This window comes from Cherax quadricarinatus, chromosome 23 (genome assembly GCF_038502225.1).
Source record: "Cherax quadricarinatus isolate ZL_2023a chromosome 23, ASM3850222v1, whole genome shotgun sequence".
Classification (NCBI taxonomy): domain Eukaryota; kingdom Metazoa; phylum Arthropoda; class Malacostraca; order Decapoda; family Parastacidae; genus Cherax; species Cherax quadricarinatus.
Window position 1 is genome coordinate 5,371,680 of NC_091314.1, and position 16,345 is coordinate 5,388,024.

Here is a 16,345-nt window from a genome sequence, read left to right on the forward strand (position 1 = left end):
CAAGAGGCTGCAGTCATTCTTCAGATGCATTCTGCTACATATGTGGTCAATTCATTAAGACAAGAGCAAAGAAGTTCTCTGTAACAGCATCTAAAAAAAATGTGTGAAGCTTACAAAGCATATTTTGGCATGTCAGTTGTGGACCAAGACAAGACCTGGGCGCCTCATGTTGCTGGTGAACATTGTAAGAAAACATTGGAAGGTAAGAAAGTCATTAGTTTTATGAAGAGTAAACTCTTGAATAGGAACATTTCTTAAACGAAATGTAACAAACTAATTCTTTTGTTCTCTTACAGGATGGTATAGAGGAGAAAAAGGAGCCATGAAGTTCGCTGATCCTAGAATATGACGTGAACCCACTGATCACTCAACCAACTGCTACTTCTGTCTGGTGGATCCTTCCAAACACCGAACAGGGAAAATTGTACCTGCTGTTTCTTATCCAGACCTTCCTCCTTCTATTGCACCAGTACCACACAGTGCTGATCTTCCTGTACCTACACCTCCAGAAAGAAGTCAACCGTCAGAAGAAGAAAGCAGCAAATCAGAAAATGAAGAGCACAGTGAACAAGACTATGATCTCACAGATGCAGCTGTTGGGAGGAATCCTTACTACCCTAACTAAACAGACCTCAATGACCTTGTCAGAGATCTTGATCAAATGCTGAGCTTTTGATTTCAAGGCTCAAGGAGTGGGACTTGGTGGATGAAAGTGTGCAAGTGACAAACCAAAGAAAGCATCACCAACATTCCTCAAGCTTCTTCACTAATAAAGACAGGTTGCGCTACTGTAATGATGTATCAGGCATGTTTGATGCAATTGAAATTGCATGCAATTCAGATGAGTGGAGACTCTTCATTGACAGCTACTCCAGAAGCCTAAAAGCTGTACTTCTGAACAATGGGAACAAGTATCCATCTCTTCCCTTGGCTCATTCAGTGCATCTTAAGGAGGGCTACAACAGTGTCAAACTTCTACTGGAAGCTTTGAACTTTGATTAGTATGGCTGGGAGGTTATTTGGAGACTTCAAAATGGTGGCATTTTTTATGGAACTCCAAGGAAATTTTACCAAGTTTCCCTGTTATATCTGCCGCTGGGATAGTAAAGACAGCAGCACACCACCATAGGAAGCGCTGACCTCGAAGGACTGAGTTCTCAGTAGGAAGACATAATATCAAACATAAACCATTGGTGGATCCTCAAAAGGTTCTGTTCCCTCCATTACACATTAACTAGGGCTAATGAAACAGTTTGTTACAGCTCTTGACACAGAGTCTGCAGTCTTCAAGTATCTTCAAGACTTCTTTCCCAAGCTATCAGAGGTAAATGTGAAAGCTGGCATCTTCACTGGACCACAAGTCAGGCAAAATCATGGAGTGCTCAGAATTTCCAAAGAAGCTCACAGAGAAGGGAAAGGAAGCCTGGGAGAGTTTTGTTGCTGTATCACAGGGCTTTCTGGGCAACAAGGCTGACAAATATGCGGAACATGTTGAGACCTTGGTAAAAAGCTATGGTCAGAAGGGTTGTAGGATGTCCCTTAAGGTCCATATCCTTGATGCTCATCTTGACAATTTCAAGGAGAATATGGGAGCATACTCAGAGGAGCAAGGGAAACGCTTCTACCAAGATATAATGAACTTTGAACACAGATATCAGGGATCTTATAATGAAAACCTAATGGCAGACTACATTTGATGGCTTAAACGGGAAAGTGATTTGCTACATGGTCTCAAATCTAGAAAAACTGCTCATTTTTAACTTTGTAAATATGTTTTAAAAAAGTTTAAAATATAAATTTTATTTTATTATATGTTTTTGTTTTGCATCCAGAACTAGCAAAAAATGTCGAAATTTAGCCATTTTTTGTCAAAAATTCACCCTGTAAGCCACAAAAGCAAAGTTTAAAAAGGAATAATGGGCATTTTCTATTGTTTTGCAATAAAAAGGAGTTAGAAAATAACAGTTACTTGCCAGGAACAAAAACTGTGTGATATAGTGATAATTAAGGCGAAGTTTATACCCCCCCCACCCCCAGGGAGACGGTGCAACACGTTTCGACCTGGTATTTTCGAGAGGGATGACTTTTCAGAGAAGGGACTTATTTTTATGAGGGAGCTCTAAGCCCTTAGGGGTTATATAACGCCTGGTGGGGGGTGGGGCGGTGGGAGGCGTTCGGGCTCAATTTAGAGAACTTTAGCACAGATCCAATTCCCTAAATCAAGATCTTCTCATCAGAATCAAGGAACCTCCCTTGATAGGGAGGGGTGAGAAGAGAGGGATTTGAGTGGGACTTGCACACGCTGTAATGGAATTATCAAAGCTTGTGATGAGTTAAAAAAATGAGACACTTATGCAACACAGTGGCTTCGTCAGTCCAATACAAAGAAGGGTGTAAGGAGAAGAGTTTGAGATAATCAGTCCCTCGGTCTGGAATCGATGTTTTCAGTTAATCAGTCTTGTAGAAAGTACAGTATATGGCCGGAGAAGTGGCTTATATACTGCAGTCAGGTGAGACGAAGCAGGAGGAGGCGGAGTCACAGTGGAACCATCCACTAGCGTAAGTAGGTCTTCGTTCAAAGGTTGGAAAAGTGTTAAATCATTCCTTGTATCATGAGCTGCCTAGCATGGACCAGTAGGTGACCGGAGCTGCCTAGCATGGACCAGTAGGTGACCGGAACTGCCTAGCATGGACCAGTAGGTGACCAGAACTGCCTAGCATGGACCAGTAGGTGACCGGAACTGCCTAGCATGGACCAGTAGGTGACCGGAACTGCCTAGCATGGACTAGTAGGTGACCGGAACTGCCTAGCATGGACCAGTAGGTGACTGAATCTGCCTAGCATGGATCTAGGTGACTGGAGCTGCCTAGCATGGACCAGTAGGTGACTGGAGCTGTTAGGTAAGACACATATGCAAGTTAGGTATCTTTATTTCGAAACGTTTCGCCTACACAGTAGGCTTCTTCAGTCGAGTACAGAAAAGTTGATAGAAGCAGAAGAGACTTGACGATGTAATCAGTCCATCACCCTTGAAGTTTTGAGGTGGTCAGTCCCTCAGTCTGGAGAAGAGTATTGTTCCATGGTCTGAAACAATATATTGTTTCAGACTAACACCCTGTTGGTATTTTATACCATTTTAATGTTCACTCTGTCAGACACTGTTACTGGAGCTGCCTAGCATGGAGCAGTAGGTGACTGGAGCTGCCTAGCATGGACCAGTAGGTGACTGGAGCTGCCTAGCATGGACCAGTAGATGACTGGAACTGCCTAGCATGGACCAGTAGGTGACTGGAGCTGCCTAGCATGGGCCAGTAGATGACTGGAGCTGCCTAGCATGGACCAGTAGATGACTGGAGTTGCCTAGCATGGACCAGTAGATGACTGGAGCTGCCTAGCATGGACCAGTAGATGACTGGAGCTGCCTAGCATGGACCAGTAGGTGATTGGAGCTGCCTAGCATGGACCAGTAGATGACTGGAGCTGCCTAGCATGGACCAGTAGATGACTGGAGCTGCCTAGCATGGACCAGTAGATAACTGGAGCTGCCTAGCATGGACCAGTAGATGACTGGAGCTGCCTAGCATGGACCAGTAGATGACTGGAGCTGCCTAGCATGGACCAGTAGATGACTGGAGCTGCCTAGCATGGACCAGTAGATGACTGGAGCTGCCTAGCATGGACCAGTAGATGACTGGAGCTGCCTAGCATGGACCAGTAGATGACTGGAGCTGCCTAGCATGGACCAGTAGATGACTGGAGCTGCCTAGCATGGACCAGTACCTGGAGGTTACCTGGAGGTTATTCCGGGGATCAACGCCCCCGCGGCCCGGTCCATGACCAGGCCTCCCGATGGATCAGGGCCTGATCAACTAGGCTGTTACTGCTGGCCGCACGCAGTCCGACGTACGAGCCACAGCCCGGCTGATCCGGCACTGACTTTAGGTATCTGTCCACCTCTCTCTTGAAGGCAGCCAGGGGTTTATTGGCAATTCCCCTAATGCTTGATGGGAGGCTGTTGAACAGTTTTGGGCCCCGGACACTTATGGTGTTTTCTCTTAGTGTACCAATGGCGCCCCTACTTTTTATTGGCGGCATTTTGCATCGCCTGCCCAGTCTTTTACTTTCGTAGGGAGTGATTTCTGTGTGCAGATTTGGGACCATTCCTTCCAAGATTTTCCAAGTGTAGATTATGATATATCTCTCCCTCCTGCGTTCCAACGAGTACAAGTCAAGTGCTTCCAAGCGTTCCCAGTAGTTAAGGTGCTTGACAGAACTTATACGTGCAGTAAAGGATCTCTGTACACTCTCTAGGTGACTGGAGCTGCCTAGCATGGACCAGTAGATGACTGGAGCTGCCTAGCATGGACCAGTAGGTGACTGGAGCTGCCTAGCATGGACCAGTAGGTGACTGGAGCTGCCTAGCATGGACCAGTAGATGACTGGAGCTGCCTAGCATGGACCAGTAGATGACTGGAGCTGCCTAGCATGGACCAGTAGATGACTGGAGCTGCCTAGCATGGACCAGTAGATGACTGGAACTGCCTAGCATGGACCAGTAGATGACTGGAGCTGCCTAGCATGGACCAGTAGATGACTGGAGCTGCCTAGCATGGACCAGTAGATGACTGGAGCTGCCTAGCATGGACCAGTAGATGACTGGAGCTGCCTAGCATGGACCAGTAGATGACTGGAGCTGCCTAGCATGGACCAGTAGATGACTGGAGCTGCCTAGCATGGACCAGTAGATGACTGGAGCTGCCTAGCATGGACCAGTAGATGATGGAGCTGCCTAGCATGGACCAGTAGATGATGGAGCTGCCTAGCATGGACCAGTAGATGACTGGAGCTGCCTAGCATGGACCAGAAGATGACTGGAACTGCCTAGCATGGACCAGAAGGATGACTGGAGCTGCCTAGCATGGACCAGTAGATGACTGGAGCTGCCTAGCATGGACCAGTAGATGATGGAGCTGCCTAGCATGGACCAGTAGATGACTGGAGCTGCCTAGCATGGACCAGTAGGCCTGCTGTAGTGATCCTTTTTATATTAACATAATTTAACTTATCGTGTGCAAACCTACCTTAATTAACCTAACCTAAGCACCATGTTAACTCAAGAAGTTTACCCTCCTCAAAACACTAGGCCAAAACGTCCTGTGCCTAGACGTTTTGCGTCGAATAGTCGACCTGATAGCTTGTGCTACCAGGTCGGTTGCCGTGTTCCTCCCTTAAGTCAATGTGACCTGACGTGACTGGGTTGGGTGCATTGGCTTAAGCCGGTAGGAGACTTGGACCTGCCTCGCATGGGCCAGTAGGCCTTCTGCAGTGTTCCTTCGTTCTTATGTTCTTAAGCCGAAACTTTCCCATGGTGGAAACGTTCCTATGGTGGAAACGTATGGTGATCCTCGTGAGGCTGGAACGTCTGTTAAGAAAACAATAAAGTGAGTGATAGGATAATGATGTTTTAAACCCCCGGAAGGTTGGGCGCTCCCCCCCTTCCCCAACAAGCAATACTGGAGTGGAGGTGGAGGGGAGTGGATGTAATGGAGGGAAGTGGATGTAATGGAGGTGGGTGTAATGGAGGGGGAGGCGGGTGTAATGGAGGGGGTGGTGGGTGTAATGGAGGGGATGGAGGTGGGTGTAATGGAGGGGATGGAGGTGGGTGTAATGGAGGGGGTGGTGGCGATAGGTGTGATGGAGGGATGGTGGTGTTGGAGGGAGGGTGTAATGGAGGGTGGTGGTGGTGGTGTTGGAGAATGTAATGGGTCGACAGTGGTGGCGGGGGGAAAGAGCGGGAAGGGCCACTACTTTATGGCTGCCAAATGCTCACCCTCTCTCTCACTTAGGTGGAATCCTGCAGGTTTGAGTGTGTTTGGAGGCCATGGTGGCGGTCGTGGAGGCTGGCGGTATGTGTGTGTGTGCTAGGTAGACCTGGGAGACCATCAAGATAGGTTGTTTGCCAATGACAGCGGCGACAAATCAAACAAAAGTATGGGCTAAGGAGGGCAGCCAGCCAGTCACTCAGAGCACTCACGTCGCCACCGTACGATAACTTCCTCCATTCTCACCACTACTAACACTTCACCCATTAACAACTCTCCTGCTCTCCATTCCCCCGTAAAACACCCACGTCCGTGTTACTCATCCCAGCAGCGTCTGATGGGGGCGAATGAGGGAGGTAAATAACGCAAGGGGAGGTTAGGAAAGTGGGAAGAAGTATTGATGATTATCGTAGGTGGTGTGAGTGCAGGTGGCCAGGGAGGGAGCAGACCAGAGACGGACCGCCGGGTCCTGGTGTCACACTCGACGCCTCCGTATGATAACTTCTCTATTTCCTCTACCTCCTTCTCCCTCTCACCCGCCTCGTATCTGCCAACGAGAGGCGGAGTGCGGGGTGAAACACCCCCGGCATGCAGGAGCTAGGTGAATGTAAGGGGTGTGGTGAGGGGGTTAATAGAGGGGTGTTTGTGTGAGGGAGTTTTCGTGCATCAGGCAGCCCCGCGCCTCGCGACCCGCCAACCTTACTCACCCGACGGTGGTGATCGCTGGGTACCACACAAGGGGATCAAGATTCCCCCCCCCCTCCCCTTGTCAGCCACTTTACTCTCCTCTTAATACTCTCTTCCATAGCTAGACTAATAACTCCTCATATCCCGCACGCTATGCCAAATGCAAAGTTCCAGCAGATGATGAAATAAGGAATGGGAAATGGGAGGTGGAGGGAAAGATTCAAAGTGCCCGGGTTGCGGCGGGCTGGCGGGGAGCGGCTGCGGCAGCGTCTGCGCGTAATAATGGCCGCTCCCCTCAAACTTTGACAACAAGACGTGCCACTTGTTCAGTCTGTGGCGAACTTGCAGAGTGTCAGCACTGGCCTTATGATGTTGGCCGCAAGTGCCAGTGAAATGGTTTATGATGAGTTTACTAGAAAGCTACAAGAGAAGTTGGGTGTACAGTGAGGAGAGGAGTGTAAAATAGATAATTAGTGAAAGGGTGTTCTCTATAAAAAACCCACAAAAGCCTCTGTTGAGTGAAACCTCTCTCTCTCTCTCTCTCTCTCTTCTCGAGCCCAAACCATCTTCCACTCTTGTATCACGTGTTAAAAGTGTCTTGCTGTGGAATATTTTGTAAAAGAGGATTTGTACTGAGTGAATTACCGTAGGTGAATGACGTAAGTTGTCCGCGTACACTGGAACAATTTGCGAGTCGCTGGATCCACCACCTGCAAGCCAATGGGTAAGTTAACAAACTTTGTCTTACGTATTACTTGTCACATCTCTGATTTCAGTCATTTGCATAAATGTAAATCTGTATTTTTCTAATAAGACAAAGAACATCAAGTTTTTAATGTATGTAAATAAGCCTATTGTTAAATCAACACATCTCGTGGCTACTGTATATATATATATATATATATATATATATATATATATATATATATATATATATATATATATATATATATATATATATATATATATATATTTATATATGCTGATTGTGAAGAATAATGTCAAACCTAGTACAAGACTTCAATTTAATCTAGTAAATGACCTTGTGCAGTCCTCTTGGGAAGGAACGGGGGTTTCAGAAACCAGAAATCACGTTCTCTCATGGACAAACTGTCATATCCTTGATATAAATCTGCAACTTGTGGTGGTGTGGCAACTTTATGAAAGCATCTCTCAATAACCCTCCCTCTCCCTTCTCTCCCTGAGAGACCTGGTTGTGTAGGGAGAGAGATTATCCGGCCCATCACCTCATTATTCAGTGGCTTTTTTCCCCCAAAATTTGACTTGGTTTTTGTGTGGAGGAGCAGCGTAGATTTCGAGTTTACCTTTAAACCACGTGTTGGTTTTTTTTTTTGCATTGCTAGTTTCATCGTTGGCTTTATCATTTGGGAAATTATCACGTTGTTTGTGTTGCCAGTAGTTATCACGTGGGTTGGTATTTGTATTTATCACGTTCTTTTGCTGCTTGTAGTTATCACGTGTTGCCACCATCACGGTGGTTGTGTTGCCCCATGTAGTTATACGTTGTTCGTTGCCACTTGCAATCACGTGTTACCACTTACAGTTAGTCATATTGTGTTGCCATTCGTAGTTGCACTGTGTTGTCACTTGTAATTTTCACGTTGTTTGTGTTGACACTTAGTTATCACTCTTGGGGAGGTTGCAACTGGAGGTGTCAGCTTCTGTTTACGTTGCAAGGAGAGGTGTGAGCCTCTGTTTATGTTGCAATGGGAGGTGTGAGTGCTTTATGTTGCAATGGGAAGTGTGGGTCTTATGTTGCAATGGGAGATGTTAGTCTCTTATGTTGCGATGGGAGGTGTGAGCCTCTTGTTTTTCCTGTAAGGGAAGGTGTGAGTCTCTGTATGTGTTGTCAGGGAAGGTGTGAGTCTCTGTTTGTGTTGTCAGGGAAGGTGTGAGATTCTGTTGGGATTTAAAGTGAAATTGTCAGCCTCTTGAAGTTGCAAGTGGTGTGAGCATCTGTTGAGGTTACAAATGGTGTGAATATCTGTTGGGTTACAAGTAGAGACAGTCTTCTTGCATTTATGTTGCAAATAGACGAGTCAGACTGTTAGAGCTGCAGGTGAACATAAAAATAGAGCACTTCAGTAGGTCTACTGGTCCATGTGCGTGTCTTACTCCATCTAGTCGTCAGTATTGTATACCATTTACATCATGCTAGGCAACTTCTACTCACACCCAACCAAGTGGAGGTGAAAACCTTTGCTGGGATTACAAGGTACTAATGTCAACTTGGTGAGGTGTGGGAAGCACAGTTTTGCTTACCACTTGGTGTTAGGATGTACAAGTGTGTGTGTGTTTTTTTTTTTTTTTTACCGTACTGTTATTGATTGATACAAAGCAAAAGAAGTGCAAGGAAAGTATAAAATACCGACAATATGAAAGTTAAGACATGTGCAACATCTGGATATCTAAAGACACATGTGCAACATCTGGATATCTTAAGATATCCAGATGTTGCACATGTGTTTTAGCTTCCAAAGCACAAGAGCATAGTGAAGCAGTACCATAGGGATACTGGCCCATGCTTGGCAGGTGACTGATTTATAATGTATTTCGGGTTGCACATATGTTAATGTTTGTAATGAATAATACCCATAAATTTTTTTATGAACTACATATTTTTTCTTCCCATTATGGAAAAGTTAGTACATGGAAGAAAAGACGTGCAGAGAAAGCTTATATTTCGACAGCGGTTCTCTTATGTGGAATCGTCAGTCTGATTAAACCACGTTTTTAAATGAAAGTAAACTGTAAATATTATTGATTTTCAGTGTGTTGGTGTGTGGGCCTGCTGCTGGAGTCGAGTTGACCACTTTTTTCTAAACCGACAAGACAAGTTGAAGACAAGAGAAGAACACGACATTTGGAGTATTGATACGACGGCAGCGTTTTTTTAATCTGAATACATCCGCATTGTGCTGCCACCCTTATTCTATATACATTGTGGTGCTGAGTCTAGCATTGTTTTACCCTGTCATATTGAATCACACAAGATGGGTTGCCTAGAGAGTAAAGAAGTATGAGCTGGGAGACTTCAGTAACGCGATGAGAGGATAAGGTATTGTTATTCTTGGGTTGTAAGAGGGTTACCACCCATCTCTCTCAAGTATAGAGGTGTATGTGACTTACGGTTGGTATATTTGCTCGATACAATAAACTGCCCAGCAAACTCGTCCCTCGGGGGCAAAAATCACGATCTAGGGAACTGCTTGGCAACTGGTTTTAATAGCTCAGGGTAAGGGGGGGGGAAGTTTTAATACAGTGATGAACGAGTTAGACGGTAGTGCGGGAGGTAAACCGGTTCACGTTGCTGCAGTGTGGGGGACGATTGTGAATGTAGAGTCACCCCCCGTCTCTCCCCTCCCACCTTCCCCTACACACCATCCCTTGCATTCACCTAGCCCCTAGACCAGTAGTAACAAGCACATCTGTGTCTTGCTCTCCCACTACCGCCAGTGGTGATGGTTGTAAAATTGGGTCTTTTTTGCCGGGTGCGCACGCGCTCGCGCATGTATGTGTATGAACAAGGATTGGTTCTGCACACGTAAGTTATAAAAAATGACCAAACATTGTAGTGGGTGGGTTGCAACATGTCCGCTTTAAAACTTGTGGAAAACGGAAGAGTAACGTCCATTTCTCGTGGCTTTTAACTTTTTTTTTTTAGTTTGTTTTAATCTTGCATAATAAATTCGAGTGTAATTTCAAATGGGACGGGGAAATGGGTGCGTTAGGTTGCATATAATACTCAGTGGCACGATTGTGTGTGTGTGTGTGTGTGTGTGTGTGTGTGTGTGTGTGTGTGTGTGTGTGTGTGTGTGTGTGTGTGTGTGTGTTGAGCGCCAACCAAGTTATACCAAAAGTGTTACGCTTGCCAGAGTCGAGACTCAGCTCCTGGTCCCACCTAGACTACTTCAGCCTTTATTGTATTTAGTTTTAAAGCTGTATATCGAGTTGCCTCCATTACTCATCTAAATCATTCCACTTTTCAGCTGCCCTGGTTCTAAACACACTTCCCAACATCCATATGGTTCATCTGTGGCTTCCACGTGTACCCTTGACCCTGTTCCTCTTAATCTCAGACTGCCCTATCAATTTACCTTAAGATTTTGTACGTCGTAACCATATCTTCCTTAGTCCTCCTCTCTTCCAGGTTCGTCAGGTTCAGTTCCTTCATCCTACATTGCTCTCGGTTCTGGAAAAAAGTCTGTCTGGTTACAGACTTAATGTATGCATGTGTGAGTGGCGGCGTGTATACATGTGTACTCACCTGGTTGTGGTTGCAGGGGTCGAGTCTCAGCTGGTCGTGTGTGTGTGTGTGTGTGTGTGTGTGTGTGTGTGTGTGTGTGTGTGTGTGTGTGTGTGTGTGTGTCTGTGTCTGTGTCTGTCTGTGCGCGTGCGTGCGCGCGTGCGTACACTCTCATAGGGTTGAGTTTGTGTGGGGGTCGATACTCAACTCTTGGCCCCGTTTACACTACTTTGATCGCTCAAATTTCTGGACTCTTGGGCCATATCAGAAGTTTGGGACCAATTCTGGAGGGATTGGTCCGAAACCAGCACACCGAAATCACATGAAAACACGAGATTTGGCAGTGTAAGATATCAATCATATCCCCCTAATTCTACGTCTTTCTAGAGAGTGCAGATTCAGGGCCCTTAGTCTATCCTCATAGGGAAGATTTCTGATACATGGGATCAACTTTGTCATCTTCCTTTGTATGTTTTCCAGAACATTTATATCCATTCTGTAATACGGTGACCAAAACTGTGCAGCATAATCTAAATGAGGCCTAACCAAGGATATATAGAGTTGAACAACCTGAGGACTCCTATTATTTATGCTTCTTGATATGAAGCCAAGGATTCTGTTAGCTTTATTGCGAACACTTATGCACTGTTGTCTTGGTTTTAGATTACTGCTAACCAGAAATCCTAAATCTTTTTTCGCAATCCGTAATATTAAGATCTACATTACTTAGTTTTTATGTGGCATGGTTATTTTCTTGTCCAACATTTAGAACTTTGCATTTGTCTATATTAAACTGCATCTGCCACTTCTCCGACCACTGCATCAATGGGCAACGGAGAACAATATGATGTTCATTGAACACAAATATCAACTACTCCGTTATGGAAAACTGAAGGAAATAATAACTAGAACTGAATATACTACAAACTCCAATCACACAACAGAGCAGAAAAGTAATGTGAAAGACCTGGGTGTGGTAATGTCCGAAGATCTCAACTTCAAGGGCCACAACAATGCCACTGTCACATCTGCGAGGAAACTGATAGGATGGATAATTAGAACATTGAAGACAAGAGATGCTAAGCCAGTGATGATGCCCCCAATAAAAAGTAGGGGTGCCATTGGTACACTAAGGGAAAACACCATAAGCGTCCGGGGCCCAAGACTGTTCAATAGCCTCCCATCAAGCATTAGGGGAATTACCAATAAACCCCTGGCTGCCTTCAAGAGAGAGCTGGACAGATACTTAAAGTCAGTGCCGGATCAGCCGGGCTGTGGCTCGTACGTTGGACTGCGTGCGGCCAGCAGTAGCAGCCTAGTTAATCAGGCCCTGATGCATCGAGAGGCCTGGTCATGGACCGGGCCGCGGGGGCGTTGATCCCCGGAATAACCTCCAGGTAATTTGTTCTCTCTAGGCTTAAATATTGCTGTACATTAATATCCCCATTCAAGGTAGGTGAAATTGCAGAGCTAGAGAATGTACGGAGAACCTTTACAGCACATATAAATTCCATCAAACACTAACTACTGGGAACGCCTGGAAACACTTGACTTTTACTCACTAGAGCGCAGTCGAAAGATATCATAATCTACACCTGGAAGATTCTGGAAGGACTGGTTTTAACACATACTTCCTCTCAATTTTTGCACAGGAGGATACCAGCGATATTCCAGTAATGATAAATTATATAGAACAGGACGATAATAAACTGTGCACTATTAGGGTCACAAGTGACATGGTCCTTAGGCAAATAGATAAATTAAAACCTAATAAATCCCCAGGCCCTGATGAACTGTATGCAAGGGTTCTAAAGGAATGTAAAGAGGAGCTTAGCAAACCTTTGGCTAATCTTTTCAACATATCACTACAAACTGGCATGGTGCCAGATAAGTGGGAAATGGCAAATGTGATACCTATTTTCAAAGCAGGTCACAGGTCCTTAGCTTCAAACTATAGACCAATAAGCCTAATCTCCATAGTGGGAAAATTTATGGAATCAATAATTGCCGAGGCAGTTCGTAGCCACCTTGAAAAGCATAAATTAATCAACGAATCTCAGCATGGTTTTACAAAGGGGCGTTCCTGCCTTACGAATTTGTTAACTTTTTTCACTAAGGTATTTGAAGAGGTAGATCATGGTAATGAATATGATATTGTGTACATGGACTTCAGTAAGGCTTTTGACAGGGTCCAACATCAGAGACTATTGAGGAAAATTAAGGCACATGGAATAGGAGGAGAAATTTTTTCCTGTATAGAGGCATGGTTGACAAATAGGCAGCAGAGAGTTTGCATAAATGGGGATTATTATAATCAAGGGGGAAGCGCTAAACCCGGAGGATTATACAGCGCCTGGGGGGGATGTGGAAGGCATTCAGGCTTAATTCGGGGAACTGGAGCACAGATCCAATTCCCTAAATCAAGAGCCCCTCACCAACATCAAGGAACCTTCTTTGAGGGGCATAAATGGGGAGAAATCAGAGTGGGGAAGCGTCACGAGCGGTGTTCCACAGGGGTCAGTGTTGGGCCCCCTGCTGTTCACAATATACATAAACGACATAGATGAGGGCATAAAGAGCGGCATCAGCAAGTTTGCCGATGACACCAAAATAGGCCGTCGAATTCATTCTGACGAGGACATTAGAGCACTCCAGGAAGATTTGAGTAGACTGATGCAGTGGTCGGAGAGGTGACAGATGCAGTTTAATATAGACAAATGCAAAGTTCTAAATGTTGGACAGGACAATAACCATGCCACATATAAACTAAATAATGTAGATCTTAATATTACGGATTGCGAAAAAGATTTAGGAGTTCTGGTTAACAGTAATCTGAAACCAAGACAACAGTGCATAAGTGTTCGCAATAAAGCTAATAGAATCCTTGGCTTTATATCAAGAAGCATAAATAATAGGAGTCCTCAGGTTGTTCAACTCTATACATCCTTGGTTAGGCCTCATTTAGATTATGCTGCACAGTTTTGGTCACCGTATTACAGAATGGATATAAATTCTCTGGAAAATGTACAAAGGAGGATGACAAAGTTGATCCCATGTATCAGAAACCTTCCCTATGAGGATAGACTAAGGGCCCTGAATCTTCACTCTCTAGAAAGACGTAGAATTAGGGGGGATATGATTGAGGTGTATAAATGGAAGACAGGAATAAATAAAGGGGATGTAAATAGTGTGCTGAAAATATCTAGCCTAGACAGGACTCGCAGCAATGGTTTTAAGTTGGAAAAATTCAGATTCAGGAAGGATATAGGAAAGTACTGGTTTGGTAATAGGGTTGTGGATGAGTGGAACAGACTCCCAAGTACAGTTATAGAGGCCAGAACGTTGTGTAGCTTTAAAAATAGGTTGGATAAATACATGAGTGGGTGTGAGTTGGACCTGATTAGCTTGTGCTACCAGGACGGTTGTCGTGTTCCTCCCTTAAGTCAAGGTGACCTGACCTGACTAGGTTGGGTGCATTGGCTTAAGCCGGTAGGAGACTTGGACCTGCCTCGCATGGGCCAGTAGGCCTTCTGCAGTGTTCCTTCGTTCTTATGTTCTTGGCAGGCGATGCAACATACCCCCAGTGAAAAGTAGGGGCGTCACTGGTACACTAAGAGAAAAAACAATAAGTATCCGGGGTCCAAGACTGTTCAACAGCCTCCCACCAGCCACAAGGGGCATTACCAGTAGGCTCCTGGTTGTCTTCAAGAGGGAGCTGGACAGATACCTTAAGTCAGTGGATCAGCCGGTCTGTGGTTCATACGTTAGACTACGTGCGGCCAGCAGTAACAGCCTCATTGATCAGGCCCTGATCCACCTGGAGGCCTGGTCGTGGACCGGGCCGCAGAGGCGTGGTCCTCGGAATGCGCTCCAGGTAGGTAGGGACAGCAGTAACAGCCTCATTGATCAGGCCCTGATCCACCTGGAGGCCTGGTCGTAGACCGGGCCGCAGAGGCGTGGTCCTCGGAATGCGCTCCAGGTAGGTAGGGACAGCAGTAACAGCCTCATTGATCAGGCCCTGATCCACCTGGAGGCCTGGTCGTAGACCGGGCCGCAGAGGCGTGGTCCTCAGAATGCCCTCCAGGTAGGTAGGGACAGCAGTAACAGCCTCATTGATCAGGCCCTGATCCACCTGGAGGCCTGGTCGTGGACCGGGCCGCAGAGGCCTGGTCCTCGGAATGCGCTCCAGGTAGGTAGGGACAGCAGTAACAGCCTCATTGATCAGGCCCTGATCCACCTGGAGGCCTGGTCGTGGACCGGGCCGCAGAGGCCTGGTCCTCGGAATGCCCTCCACGTAGGTAGGGACAGCAGTAACAGCCTCATTGATCAGGCCCTGATCCACCTGGAGGCCTGGTCGTGGACCGGGCCGCAGAGGCCTGGTCCTCGGAATGCCCTCCAGGTAGGTAGGGATACTTCTGGTTGGTAGGTAAGACACATAGGCAACAGTTAGGCAACTTTATTCCGAAACGTTTCGCCTACACAGTAGGCTTCTTCAGTCGAATACAGAAAGTAGGCAGGAACAGTAGAGATGTGAAGACGATGTAATCAGTCCATCACCCTTGAAGTCGTAGAATTTGAGGGTGATGGACTGATTACATCGTCTTCACATCTCTACTGTTCCTGCCTACTTTCTGTATTCGACTGAAGAAGCCTACTGTGTAGGCGAAACGTTTCGGAATAAAGTTGCCTAACTGTTGCCTATGTGTCTTACCTACCAACCTGTCGGTATTGTATACCATTTTGATGTTCAGGGATATTTCTGTCTTTTAGGGTATGTCATTCACATACACCAGGAACAGTTCATTTATGTTAAGCGCTAAACCCATATGGGTCATTCAGCGCAAGGCGTGGTGGAGGCTTGATCCTCTGTCTGCTGAGCGCCAGATAGATGATGCGTTTCCTATTTGTACTCGCCCATGTGTCCTCCAGAAACAGTACAGGGACCAGTACCCACCCTCGGGAAAACTCGCTTGTTACACCCGCATTCTGACATTTTCTCATCACTATCTTCTTCCCATAAAGTATGTTTTAATCCATTGTAGCGCATTAAAACTATTATTATAATAGCATAAAAACATAAGAAAGAAAACTGCAGCAGGTCTACTGGCCTGTGCGAGGCAGGTCCAAGTCTCTTACCGGCTTATGCCAATGCACACAACATAGTCGGGTCAGGTAATGTATCTCGCAAGAAAAACTTTGAGTATCATTTGCAATTCACCCATCGCTCCTATGTCATTTATTTTGCTGGTTGTTGTTTATATCGTTTTTTTTTTCCAAAGTGTTTTATCTTCCTGATTGGTGCCCCGGTGGCTAAAGCTCCCGCTTCACACACGGAGGGCCCGGGTTCGATTCCTGGCGGGGTGGAAACATTTCGATGTGTTTCCTTACACCTGTTGTCCTGTTCACCTAGCAGCAAGTAGGTACCTGAGTGTTAGTCGACCGGTGTGGGTCGCATCCTGGGGGACAAGATTGAGAACCACAATGAAAATAAGTTAGTCCTGGATGACGCACTGACTTTCTTGGGTTATCCTGGGTGGCTAACCCTCTGGGGTTAAAAATCCGAACGAA

The 16,345-nt window shown here is 45.9% G+C and overlaps 1 protein-coding gene across 4 annotated transcripts in view; it reads left to right on the forward strand.

Moving 5' to 3' along the window:
• The first annotated feature begins 6,826 nt into the window (after nt 1-6,826).
• LOC128685755 (collagen alpha-1(I) chain-like) overlaps nt 6,827-16,345 on the forward strand; it is a 343,376-nt gene continuing 333,857 nt past the window's right edge. For all 4 annotated transcript variants that reach the window (XM_070087796.1, XM_070087799.1, XM_070087800.1 and 1 more), the window contains exon 1: nt 6,827-7,234. The gene's annotated coding sequence lies outside the window, so the exon portion shown is untranslated. The remainder of the gene's footprint in view (nt 7,235-16,345) is intronic.